Source organism: Silene latifolia, unplaced genomic scaffold, assembly GCF_048544455.1.
Source record: "Silene latifolia isolate original U9 population unplaced genomic scaffold, ASM4854445v1 scaffold_424, whole genome shotgun sequence".
NCBI classification, from domain to species: Eukaryota; Viridiplantae; Streptophyta; class Magnoliopsida; order Caryophyllales; family Caryophyllaceae; genus Silene; species Silene latifolia.
In genome coordinates this window covers 7501-15000 of record NW_027413345.1, presented here as the reverse complement: position 1 = coordinate 15000, position 7500 = coordinate 7501, and the positions used below count along the sequence as shown (strand labels likewise).

At 51.4% G+C, this 7500-nt stretch overlaps 1 non-coding gene and 1 pseudogene across 1 annotated transcript in view; both read right to left on the bottom strand.

Moving 5' to 3' along the window:
- LOC141639504 (28S ribosomal RNA) overlaps positions 1 to 95 on the bottom strand; it is a 3287-nt gene extending 3192 nt beyond the window's left edge. The window contains exon 1 of the ribosomal RNA XR_012542555.1: positions 1 to 95. This exon is cut by the window's left edge and continues 3192 nt beyond it. This is a non-coding gene — a ribosomal RNA (28S ribosomal RNA).
- Positions 96 to 316: 221 nt separating this feature from the next.
- On the bottom strand, positions 317 to 461 carry LOC141639509 (5.8S ribosomal RNA; annotated as a pseudogene).
- Between the last annotated feature and the right edge of the window lie 7039 nt (positions 462 to 7500).

The following is a 7500-nucleotide window of genomic DNA, read 5'->3' as shown; positions in this document are numbered from 1 at the left end:
GCTCGCTCGCCGTTACTAGGGGAATCCTTGTAAGTTTTTTTCCTCCGCTTATTGATATGCTTAATCAGCGGGTAGCCCCGCCCGACCTGGGTCGCAAAGGTTTGGGTGCAACGAGGCAACGTCAAAGGGTCCTTCGAGCTCTCCTTGGCACCGCGACGCGCGACGGGTTGCTTGCTCTGCCGAGGCCTTGTTCACCACCTATCGCCGCGGCATCCCGATGCCGAGGGCTCCGATTTTAGGCCAGCCGCGACCGGTGAGCCACGGAGACCATCCTCCTTCCCCTCCACTCGGGGGGGTTTGGGGGAGACGCGATGCGTGACGCCTGTGACGTGCCCTCACCGGCTTCGGCGCAACTTGCGTCAAAAACTCGATGGTTCACGGGATTCTCGCAATTCACACCAAGTATCGCATTTCGCCACGCTTCATCGATGCGAGAGCCGAGATATCCGCTGCCGAGAGTCGCTTATTGTTAAGACATGGCACCGCTTCCAACGCCCGGCCGACCGGCGGCGGGAGAGCGCACACATAGAGTTTGTATTCCTTGACGCTTTACGCGCGGTTTCGTTGTTTTGCCGGGAAACGCCCCACGGTGAGCGCTCCCAGCTTGGGATAGGGACGGGCCGGACACAAGGCACCGAGCGACGACCCGACACCCACGAGGTTGAACATGTTCACGGGTCGCTCTCACAAGGTGTTTCGACAATGATCCTTCCGCATGTTCACCTACGGAAACCTTGTTACGACTTCTCCTTCCTCTAAATGATAAGGTTCGAAGAACTTCTCGCGACGCCGTCCGGGCGGCGAACCGCCCACGGCGCCGCGATCCGAACACTTCACCGGACCATTCAATCGGTAGGAGCGACGGGCGGTGTGTACAAAGGGCCGGGACGTAGTCAACGCGAGCTGATGACTCGCGCTTACTAGGAATTCCTCGTTGAAGACCAACAATTGCAATGATCTATCCCCATCACGATGAAATTTCAAAGATTACCCGGCCTGCGCTTCGCCAAGGTTATAGACTCGTTGAATACATCGCGTAGCGCGCGCGCCCCCGTAACATCTAAGGGCATCACAGAACTGTTATTGCCTCAAACTTCCGTGGCCTGGAAGGCCATAGTCCTCTAAGAAGCTAGCTCGCGAAGGAGGCCCTCCGCATAGCTAGTTAGCAGGCCGAGGTCTCGCTTCGTTAACGGAATTAACTGCATAAATCGCTCCACCAACTAAGAACGGCCATGCACCACCACCCATAGAATCAAGAAAGAGCTCTCACCACAATCCTTACTATGTCCGACTCGTGTAAGTTTCCCGTGTTGAGTCAAATTAAGCCGCAGCTCCCACTCCCGGTGGGTGCCCTTCCGTCAATTCCTTTAAGTTTCAGCCTTGCGACCATACTCCCCCCGAACCCAAAACTTTGATTTCTCATAAGGTGCCGGCGGTGTCCTAAAAGTAACATCCGCCGATCCCCGGGCTCGGCATCGCTTATGGTTGAGACTAGGACGGTATCCGATCGTCTTCGAGCCCCCAACTTTCGCTTTGATTAATGAAAACATCCTTGCAAATGCAGCAGCTTGTTCGTCTTTCATAAATCCAAGAATTTCACCTCCGACTATGAAATACGAATGCCCCCGATCGTCCCCGTTAATCATTACTCCGATCCCGAAGGCCAACACAATAGGACCTGAATCCTATAATGTTATCCCATGCTAATGTATACAGAGCGTAGGCTTGCTTTGAGCACTCTAATTTCTTCAAAGTAACAGCGAGGCAGGCACGACCCGGCCAATTAAGGCTAGGAGCGCATCGCCGGCAGGAGAGGCGAGACGACCGGTGCACACCGAATGGCGGACCGGTCGGCCCACCCCAAGGTCCAACTACGAGCTTTTTAATCGCAACAACTTAAATATACGCTATTGAGCTGGAATTACCGCGTCACGGCCGGGCACCGACTTGCCCTCCAATGGATCCTCGTTAAGGGATTTAGATTGTACTCATTCCAATTACCACACTTAAAAAGCCCGGTATTGTTATTTATTGTCACTACCTCCCCCCGTGTCGATTGGGTAATTTGCGCGCTCCGCTTTCCTTCCTTGATGTGGTAGCCGCTCGTGCTCCTCTCCGAATCGAACCCTAATTCTCCGTCACCCGTCACCACCATGGTAGGCCACTATCCTACCATCGAAAGTTGATAGGGCGAAATTTGAATGATGCGTCGCCGCGCAAAGGCCGTGCGATCCGCCGAGTTATCATGAATCATCGTAGCAACGGCAAAGCCCGCGACCTTTATCTAATAAATGCAGCCCTTCCGTAAGTCGGGCGATGTTGCACGATTAGCTCTAGAATTACTACGTTATCCGAGTAGCAGTACCATCAAACAAACTATAATCGATTTAATGAGCCATTCGCAGCTTCACAAATCAATTAATTAGTTCATACTTACACATGCATGGCTTAATCTTTGAGACAAGCATATGACTACCGGCAGATCAACCAGGTAGCATTTCTCAATCGACGACGGCACACATGAGCCGCCCGAGCAAACGGGCGGTCAACGTGAACCGAAGGCCGCTCATCTTGAGCAACAACTTTGAATGGGCGAATGATTAGTTCAAACCCCCCGAAAAGCATACCGCATCCTGCAGAACTCGCTAAAACCATTACCCATCCAACCACATCATTTTACGCGGGTCGAAGGACAACGGCCCTAGCATGAACGGTTCACCCGACACCCCGAGGGAATATCAAGCTTAAGCTCTCTCATTTAGGACATCGTAATACCTTTCAATGGGCATCGAACGCAGAAAACTCCTTCACCCAAGGCCATGGGAGCACTTGTAGGCAACATCAAGCGGATTACGAGTGAACGGTTCAATGCACAAGCAAAGAGCCCGCCAACTCAATAAATCCTAACGCCACTCACGCGATTCGCTAACGCCGTAACGAGGTCATTATCCCTAACACACTAGGACACAACAAAGGTCCATTAGTGCGGGAAGCAAACCCCATCGTAGCACAACTAGCCGCGAAAACCGAGGGACAATCCGAGCAACGATGCCTTGTCCGGGACATTTCCCCTAACGCACTAGGACCAATAAAGCTCCGTGGTGGGTCGGGGTCCGACCTTTCAAAGCACATGTAGCGCCGAAAAACCGAGGGACATTCCGATGGACATTCTAGGCAACGAGGGACATTCCGAGCAACGGGCGATTGGGAATCGGCAATCGAGAAAGAAAGCATCGATTAGAATACTTGGTGATCAAACAACGCTCAATAATGGTTTTTCCGACGCAATAAGATTATTTTGATTAGCGCATCATCGGCTTGGTCTTGGTGAGTATACTCACTAGCAAGCTGACTTCTTCGCTAATTAGGCTTCCACATTGCAATCCGTACTTCGCAACTAAAGATTGTAGTCTTACTCATTAGCACCTAATCACTCCGAGGGAAAACCAAGGGGCAACAATTCTCAAAAGCCGATTTCCGACAAACCCATCATAGCCGCACAAACCGAGGGACATTCCGAGCAACAATGCATTGTCCAGGACATGTCCCCCTAACGCACTAGGATCAATAAAGCCCGTGGCTGCGGGGTCCGACCTTTCAAGGCACATGTAGCGTCGAAAACCGAGGGACATTCCGAGGGACATTCCGATCAACGAGGGACAACCCGCTCAAGGCGATTGGGAATCAAAGAATCGAGAAACAAAGCATCGATTAGAGTACATGGTGATCAGACAACGCTCAATATAATCGGTTCGGGACACAATATTATGACTACCCATACATCAGCGCATCATCGGCTTGGTCTTTGTGATAACTCACTAGCAAGCGGATTTCTTCGCTAACGACTCTCATCATTGCAATCCTTACTTATCGACTAAAGATTGTGGCCTTACTCATTAGCACCTAATCACTCCGAGGGAAAACCCAAGGGGCAACGATTCTCAAAAGCCGATTTCCGACAAACCCATCACAGCCGCCTAACCGAGGGACAATCCGAGCAACGATAACCGAGGGACATTCCGATCAACGAGGGACAACCGTCATAGAAGGGACCTCCGAGGCGTGGTGATCTTTCAAAAAAAAAAAAAAAAAAAACTTTTTTAAAAAAGCAAACCGCATCTACTAGAAACCATTAGTCAGCCCACCACATCATTTTACGCGGGCGAAGAAGACACCGGACCTAGCATTAACGGTTCACCCTAAAAAAAAAGAAAAAAAAGCCATCGATGCCCAAACCCGTCATAGAAGAATTTTTTTCAAAATAAATATTTTTTTAAAAAAAAAAAAAAAAAGTGGGTCTTACTCGATGGCCTTCTCCGTGTACCCGCTACTCCACCATCGATGCCCAAACCCGTCATAGAAGAATTTTTTTCAAAATAAATAATTTTTTTAAAAAAAAAAAAAAAAAAAAGTGGGTCTTACTCGATGGCCTTCTCCGTGTACCCGTCACTCCCAAAGACATCGATGCCCAAACCCGTCATAGTAGAATTTTTTTAGAAATAAATAATTTTTTTAAAAAAAAAAAGTGGGTCTTACTCGATGGCCTTCTCCGTGTACCCGTCACTCCAGCGCATCGATGCCCAAACCCGATGTAGAATAATTTTTTTCAAAAAAAATAATAATTTACGGACAATAAATGTTTTTCACCATGCACCACGCCTCGGACTAAGGGTCTTACTCGAACGCCATCCTCGTGTACCCGTCACTCAAGCAATCGATGCCCAATCTCGTCTATGATAGTTCCCCCGAGTCATGGTGATTTACCACGGCACGGGTTGTGCGGATTTACACGATGGCCACAATAGCGCTAACGATGCCAAAACCCGTGTGCCTCTCACTGGCCCCCGAGACGGGATGCATGGCGGAATTTTTTTTTCTCGATGAAGGGTCTTGCCATGCCCACGCCTCGGAGTAGGGGTCCTTATGCCTACGGCAACATGCACCATGATGCCTAGCCCAACCGCTATAGCCAACAATGCCGAAACCCGTGTGCACCTCACGGCCCCGAGACGGGTTTGCAGATGGCGGAAAAAAAAAAAAAAATTTTTTTCATCTTAGGGTCTTGCCATGCCCACGCCTCGGAGTAGGGGTCCTTATTCATACGCAAACATGCACCATGGTGCCCAGCCGCTCAAGCTCCTCACTACCCCCTATAGAGGCTTTTTTGATAGTTTTGGTCTTGTAGCATGAAACATTGGGTGTGCAGAATAGCGATACGTTTTTGTAACGCCGTTTTGGAGGACCAAATGAGCTTCAATTTGGGAGCTTGATATATGGTTGGAAAGCTAACTTGGAGTACTTGATGCTGGAAAAAAAAAATTCGTCATTTGGAATTTTTTTGAGGGAGTTATGGGTCTCCGAAGTCGGGTCATTTTCTGCGGGCGCGTCTGCTGCCTAGATCTCGGTGTGGGGGGACTTTGGGGGACAAACCACGGATGATATTGTGCAAACCTTGCATTTTTGGGTAGCTAACTTGGAGTAGTTGGTTTTAGGCTCAAGAAAAAAATTATTCGACTCGTTTCGGTCTCGAAACCGCGTCGGGCGAGCGTGTCTCTATGCGTGTTGGGTGTGCCCTTTGTGTGGGTTGTGTTGGGCACTTTGGGCATCCTCCACCTCATTTTCCACCCACCTTGCACCTTAATATCACACTACCAATGGTTTTGAGCATTTGTAGGCTTCGTTGCTTCGGGCAAATATGTCCCGAGTGGAAAATGCTCACGGCGCCGTCCGGCCCCTGGTGGGTGTGTGTGCGTGTGGTGGTCGATGGGACCAACCAAGCATCTAGTGTCCGTTCCTTGTTAAAATTACCCTATGACCGTCACCAACAACTCTACGAAGTATTTGGGCACGGTTACCCGGGATGCCGGATCGGTAGTTGAGGTATAGCCTTTCATAGCTTGTGCTAAGGAGCGATCGAGGTAACCGAGCCTGGGATGACTTTCGGTTGGTTGTCCTTTATGACTCGTGGTCACCCTATCATATAATTACCTTAGAAACCTCCTAAATTAGCGTTTCACGCTTCGTTGCTCGGTAAAATCCGCTCCAATTGAAAATGCCCACGCATGGCTTTATAAGGCGCCCGTGGCTAGGCAATGCACGCCCATGGCCTAGGCAACTAACCTCAAAATGCCCCTTGGCCTAGGCAACTAACCTCAAAATGCCCCTTGGCCTAGGCAACTAACCTCAAAATGCCTATGCATGGCTATTCAACGGAAGTGCTCGGTCACTTGGTGCCCATGGCCTAGGTAGCTAACCTCAAAATGCCCTCGCGTAGGCATTTCACGCCCATGGCCTAGGCAACTAACCTCAAAATGCCTAGGCATGGCTATTCAACGGAAGTGCTCGGTCACTTGGTGCCCATGGCCTAGCATTGCTCGGTCACTTGGTGCCCATGGCCTAGCATTGCTCGATCATTGGTGCCCATGCCTAGGCATTGCTCGCCATTGGTGCCCATGGCCTAGGGCTCGGCCATTGCTAAGCATTGCTTGCGGCATGGCTAGGCACTTGCTGCTCATGGCCTAGGCAGTTGCTGCACATGGCCTAGGCATTGCTCGGCCATGGCTAGGCAATGCTCGGTCATTGCTGCACATGGCCTAGGCAATGCTCGGTCATTGGTGCCCATGGCCTAGGCATTGCTCGGTCACTTGGTGCCCATGGCCTGAGCAAAGTGCTTCGGTCATGGCTAGGCACTTGCTGCTCATGGCCTAGGCAGTGATCGGTCATTGTGCCCATGGCCTAGGCACTTGCTGCTCACGGCCTAGGCACTTGCTGCTCATGGCCAAGGCAATGCTCCGCCATGGTGGCCGTGGCCTAGGCATTTGCCTCACATGGCCTAGGCAATGCTCGGTCATGGTAGCCGTGGCCTTGGCACTTGCCGCACATGGCCTAGGCAGTGATCGGTCATGGTGCCCATGGCCTAGGCACTTGCCGCCTATGGCCTAGGCACTTGCCGCACATGGCCAAGCCAATGCTCGGTCATTGTGCCCGTGGCCTAGGCATTTGCCTCACATGGCCTAGGCAATGCTCGGTCATTGTGCCCGTGGCCTAGGCATTTGCCTCACATGGCCTAGGCAATGCTCGGTCATTGTGCCCGTGGCCTAGGCATTTGCCTCACATGGCCTAGGCAATGCTCGGTCATGGTAGCCGTGGCCTAGGCACTTGCCGCACATGGCCTAGGCACATGGTGCCCATGGCCTAGGCACTTGCCGCCTATGGCCTAGGCACTTGCCGCACATGGCCAAGCCAATGCTCGGTCATTGTGCCCGTGGCCTAGGCAATTGCCGCACATGGCCAAGGCAATGCTCGGTCATTGTGCCCGTGGCCTAGGCATTTGCCGCACATGGCCTAGCCATTGCTGCTCATGGCCAAGGCAATGCCCGGTCATGGTGGCCGTGGCCTAGGCATTTGCCGCATATGGCCTAGCCATTCCCGTCACTTGGGTGACTATGCCTTGTCATTTTTTGTTATTCTCGGCACTTGTACCCCATGGTCTAGCCATTG